At 31.6% G+C, this 6,183-nt stretch overlaps 1 pseudogene; it reads right to left on the bottom strand.

Annotated features, from left to right (window-relative positions):
* Nucleotides 1-4,390: 4,390 nt before the first annotated feature.
* LOC149200676 (F-box protein At1g10780-like) lies at nucleotides 4,391-5,970 on the bottom strand (annotated as a pseudogene).
* Nucleotides 5,971-6,183: the final 213 nt, after the last annotated feature.

The following is a 6,183-nucleotide window of genomic DNA, read 5'->3' as shown; positions in this document are numbered from 1 at the left end:
CTTATGGGAGGACACACTAGACTAGAGACAAAGGATAATCTCCTAAGTGAAACATCAGAACAAGGGTACAATCAAGAGTGGTCAGCCATCCATCTTGGCATATGATTCATATTATTTTTCCCCAAAACATTAAATGAAAGCATAGGTGGCGAGATCTAAAGGAAATCTATTTTTGAATCATCATAAGGATGCTAGCTAGCTGGCTAACCAATGGGCATGAAACATTTCTCCTAGGGGTTACCCACTTTTGGTGGGTAATAGTATTTAAAAGGATGATGAATGTATTATGGTCACAATCATGGAATATGTCCATTTCATAGTTAATGGTAGTAAATAGGTCCACTAATTAGTTAAGAGAAAATAATATAGTAATGAAGGGTAGTTGTCATACAATCTATCAATACTTATGAAGAAGTATAAATACATGAGTATTATTGTATTAAATGTGTTGGATGTATTATTTTATAAAAAGAATGACTTTTGGATTGATTTATTCCATAATGAATACTTGATGGTGCTACAATAATTTAAGATTTTCGTTCCTTATGTTGTGAATGTTTTGGTGTTTTTGAAGACAACAATTTAATTCTCAAGCTTAAGAGTTGGTTTTTCATTTATTTTTTCTTGTATTGTACATATAAGAGAAAATAAATAAAATACCAACCCTTAAGCTTGAGGCTTAAACCCTTGGCTTAAAAAATAGCAAAACATTCACAAAATAATGAACACAGGAATACAGAGGTAGGTTAATGTAACACTATCAAATACTTTTTATGAAATGAATCACTTCAGAACTCATGTTTACTACCAAAAAATATCCAACATTCAACATATCTCAATACAATGTGTATTTTCAATTTCCCACATGTATTTGTAAGGATCTAAGACAACTACCAATTATCATTATATTATTTCTTTTTAAATGAGTTTATTTATCACCCATAAACTACTGAATGAATATCTCCCATGGTTATGGTCAAATTGTATTAATTATTACATTGGGTACCTCCTTAGTTATTCAAAATTATATTCACTAGGTACATTACATTTAAGGTATAAATGTTTTGGTATTTATGAAGACAAGGGTTGCATTCTTAAGATTAACGATTGATCTTTCATATTTTGATCTTTACTATAAATGTTCACCACAAGTGGTGTGAGATCTCTTTATTGTGTGTAAAGTGTAAGACTTTTTGTTTTTGCTTTTCTTGCAGATTTTGAAGGTGAAAAGGGGATGACAACAATTAAATATACTTTTAAACCGTTGATGTAGCCGCTACAACAACCAAAAAATTTCGACACTTTCAAAAATTTGGAGTCCCCCTTCCTTTCTTCTCCAATGGATAATGCTCAATAACTCCTCTATATTCAATTCTCTTTGTTAAATTTTAGGAAAATATTTTTTTGCATATTATTTCTTCAACAAAGCACATTGTAATTCTACATCTCAGAATTGCGATAATAATTTCCTCCCGTAAATTAAACCCCTTATTGCACTTTGGCCCACGGAAATGTGACTATGCATCACTTGTTGCACCACCTTAAGAGACCTCATATGATTTCTCACAAAAGCGCATATAATGCATGAAACCCCTCACACATGTGGAAAAATATATACAAGGGCATCCCTATATCATTTTACATTGAATTTTTATGCTCTGAGTTCTTAGTGGCATTGCGGAAGGAGACACAACTTGTCGTGATCTACTATAAAAACACTAGTTTATGGGTTTGGTGGAAACTGTGCTTGAACATTCGTAACTCTCATCTTATTATCCAAGGCTTTGTCATTAACTTCTCCCATATCCATTAGATTCCAATCACCCTTGAGCCCTCTTTTATTGAAGAATTTTCTAGATGATTTATTTACAAGATCCTTTGAGAGCCATTTAGCTTGAAGCCCTAGTCATCTAACCTCTAACCTTTACCAAGGAAACCTCCCCTATGAGAATAACATCCAATCACAAAATATCATTGGTGTCTAATCTATTTATTGTTATAAAAGATAAGTTGCCTAATGAGTCTTTGCACTAGGCTCGCTAGATTTTGCAGTAACAAGTACTTTCCTGAGCACCCCCATATTATCCTCCCTAAATTCATTATAAATTCATTATTATTATATTCAAAACCAATATTTACTTTTATGTTAAGTATCTCGTTTTTCACCTTTTGAATCTCAAATGTTTCATCCAAGTAGTTTCATGAATATGACAAAGAAAAGTGATAAAATTGTGATTTTGAATTGTACTTATGCAATTTATATTGATTCAAACCCTACTTGTTTTCCATTTTCATTTTATATGACTCTAATACTTAGATTGTTAAGATAATTTATTTATCACCAAATTTAATTTTAAATTTTGTTTCAAAATTATTCTAACTAGTAATAAACCGAACTAAAAATTTAAAATACCTAATAGTAGGCTTACTTTCAAAAATATATAAAAATAAGTTTCAAACCACATCATATTGTGCATTCATGAACTTAACAAATATAAATTCTTGGTAGTTAAATTTGGACAACAAAATATCTACATGTTTGGTGAAGTCATGAAGTTGACTTAATAAGGCCAAAGAGTCCCATGTTAGCCTATGAAGTTCGTTATAATTTACAATGATAAAAAAATATCCAAACAGTGTTGATGTTGTATTGTACATTTGAATTTAAAACTAAAATTTAAAGACAAAATGAAAATAAGGAGAAGGAGATATATGATAGGGTTTCAAGGATTTCTTCAAAAACATATGTAACCAAATAAATTAGGGTCTTTAGTGTAGACTTCTTCAATCAAATTTGCATCCATATAGGCCCTGTTATATCAAATAAACTCATGTGCAATCAATAATTCACCAATTTGACACGTATAAGCTCAAGTAAAGTAGAGAAATGCTTAGCCATCTCATGTTATGATAATGTACTATACATTGAATCTATAATTAAATTACTTTTTAAGTTCAAATGATGAAAATTCTTGATTTCTAAAATCAAATTTAGTACATTAAAGGTTAGATTTTAAAAAGTGTTCAATTGAAATTCCTTATGTGTAAGAGATTTATCATTGTTTAGCATTTAACATAATTGATAATTATTAGGTGAACAATGGACAGATGTGTAAAAGAGGGTATTGTAAACCATATACTTATCTAAATAAATGTTACACCTATATACTCTGAAGCATAAATATTGCAACTGATGATTATTAAGGGAATGGTCGACAGACATGTAAAATATGACCATTTGAGAGTGCATTGTAAATAATATTTTTGACTAAAGACCAACTAAAAGCTACATAAAAACCCTGAAAGAACAAATATATAAAATATAATCATTTAATGATATGAAATTTTCATATGTACTATGAGAGTTTGCATTGTTTTATAGGTTTATCACCATCATAATTCAATATGGTTCAGTTTTTTAGGTTTAAGACCTTCAGAATTCAATATGGTTCAAACAAAAATTCTAGTAAAACACATAAGGAAAGTGGATTAAATTAAGGGATATGCAGTTAGTAGCAAGATTTGTAATTATTATGGATATCAAATAGAGAAGATCCATAAGGCATAACACCCAAAACTGCTTAAAACAAATGATCAAACATATTTTCCAGTAGGCCAAAGCCATCCCAAAAAAGTTATAAAGCCATAAATTTTGTAAAAATGTCTCACATAAATCAAGGACACAATTCATGAAATTATACAACAATTTTTTTTCAATAAAACAACTAATCATTCCAAAACCTACCATTGCTAGGTTTATGATCATGAAATAATAAAAGCAGTGGAGAGATCATATGCAATAAGGATAACATCTATGATACATAGGTTGTGATTACAGGCAAAAATAATATCTCCTCCAAATATGCTGCTATCCAATATTTTCCAAATAGCAGTGATTCTGCCTCCAACAGAAATCCATCCAATGGTGATGAAACCATTTACAAAGTTGCCCTCTTTATAACTCTATAGAATATAGAAACTAAAAAATGAAACCTAAACATTGTTTCTTGATATCCCGAAGCTCTATATCAAAGAGAGGGCAAAATGACACCTTAGAAGTGCCAAAATGTCTAGCTTTTGTATACTACCATATCCATCTCAAACCAAAATGTGACAATCAAACAGATAATTATATAAGCACATTAATTCTACTTCAACAATAAAAGTAAATAAGATGCAACTCAAGTCAGATTCTTAAATAATTGCTAATTTGAGATTTACATAATTATAGAGCACGTCAGCTTTATTTCCCAAAAATAGGGTAAGCACCTTAATCTTTGATGCCCCAAGTACAAAAATCATAACTCTTTAAACCATAGGATTCTGTTGCTTCCAGAACCTCCCATAAGAGGTAAGCCAAAAGCATCAAGCATCGAAACCTTGAATTGATTTACTCAATTGTGACAACCTGATTCCTACGCTTCAACCTCATAACCTGCTCAAAGAATTTGTCTGCAGTTTATTGGCAGTTCTTCATTTGGGAAATTCATATAATCAATTATTTTAGTTTTGGGTTGTATTTAACTAAGGACATTAATGTCATCATTTTCTGTTTAGCATTCAAAGGTGACCTCACTATAATCAAAATCTTTTCCAGGAAAGGTATGGTGAACAAGGACTCCAACTGCAAGATAAAAAATACAACTTTAGAAGAAAAAATTAATACAAATATTTCATTGAGCTTTCCATTTTTCCAACAAAAACACTAACCAAAAAATAAAATGCAAAGATAGCAACCAACATCCCAAACAATATGTTATAATTTAGAGATGAACAAGCTTACTTGTGCCAAGTTGTTTATTTGTGATGTCGCAACAAACATGGCAAGATGTACTTCAAAATTGGTTAATCTTGGATGGCTATTGAAAAAATCAACAAAGTCCATCTAAGGAAAGGGCTGCAGTCTTTTTGCATCTCCGCTAAACTCAATCTTCATTACCAAATGCTTCACATCAGTTGCAGATTGCAAAACTATGTTTATAGTATCCCAATACCACTGCACTCCCTGAATGGAAATATACTCTAAATACTTCAACCTTATTTACTTTCGTGGGAAATAAAACAATTTGAAATATTATGAAAACAAAATAAGACATAAATCAGAATAAAAATATGCACTTTAAAGAAAATGAAATGAAATAGAAGAACTGAAAGCAAATATGTAAGAGAATCTTAAAACATAATATGTAAACCTACATTGTTTGCTATTGAAAGCTGCCTTAGGGAGTGTTCCCTTTATAAGAATCCAAGTAGCTCCTTTTACTTCAAAGGATTGAAGTTTGGGAGCAGTTATGTTGACAAAGCAATCACCTATACCATAAAAATCCAATTTGCACTGCACTAGAAGTTGCAAATCAATGATCACCACTTTGACACCATCACAACCTATCAAAGCCAAATGCTTTAGCTTCAGACATGCATGAATGATGATGGATAAAGAAAATCACGTGTACGAATACCAACAACTTCCAATGTATGAAGGCTCATGAAAGGGATCCAATTTGGTGCTTATGATAGATGAACACCTGTCGCTTGAGGCTTTCAAGATGAGGCAAGGAACACATGTAATCAAGCTTAGTGGGAAAATTAGGTACAAGACTTTTTACTACAAGATTATCGAGTCGAAGTTCCAAGTGCTTCAATGAATTGCATGTGTGTGACAACCAAGCTCGTAAGCTATTCCCAGAAAAATGACAATAAACAATTAGCCCTTCCAATGCAGATGTTGAAAATACCATGCGGCTTACAACAACATCTGACTCAGTCAATCCCTCGTCACAAACACTTCTCGAAAAATAAAGGCTCCAAATGTTTCTCATTGCCTCTCTCCATTTTTTACTAACACAACAACACATGACCACATCTCTAGCATTCTTGAGAAATGAGAGCATGTGTTGCACTACTGCATCAAGGAAGCACATCCATAATCCCCCTCAAAGAATCATCATCGATATCCATGGTCTCAACCATTTCAAAGTTGCTTTTTCTTCACAAACACCTATCAAGGATCTGACTATAACCCAACAATGTCAACCTCCCTTCGATATAGATATTTTTTTCTCTCCTCTTTCAATCATATATATGAATAATTTCAATGGGAAACCTAAATGAAATCTCAAAAGCCCAAAATGGCATAGACTGCAGCTCAAAGAATAATTAAATCACAAACTTCATAGAATACAT

The sequence above is a fragment of the Pinus tabuliformis genome, chromosome 2_1, assembly GCF_031772625.1.
Source record: "Pinus tabuliformis cultivar Carrire ecotype Pingquan chromosome 2_1, CPIR1, whole genome shotgun sequence".
Classification (NCBI taxonomy): Eukaryota; Viridiplantae; Streptophyta; class Pinopsida; order Pinales; family Pinaceae; genus Pinus; species Pinus tabuliformis.
The sequence above is the reverse complement of the archived record's forward strand: the minus strand, read 5'-3'. Positions and strand labels throughout refer to the sequence as shown.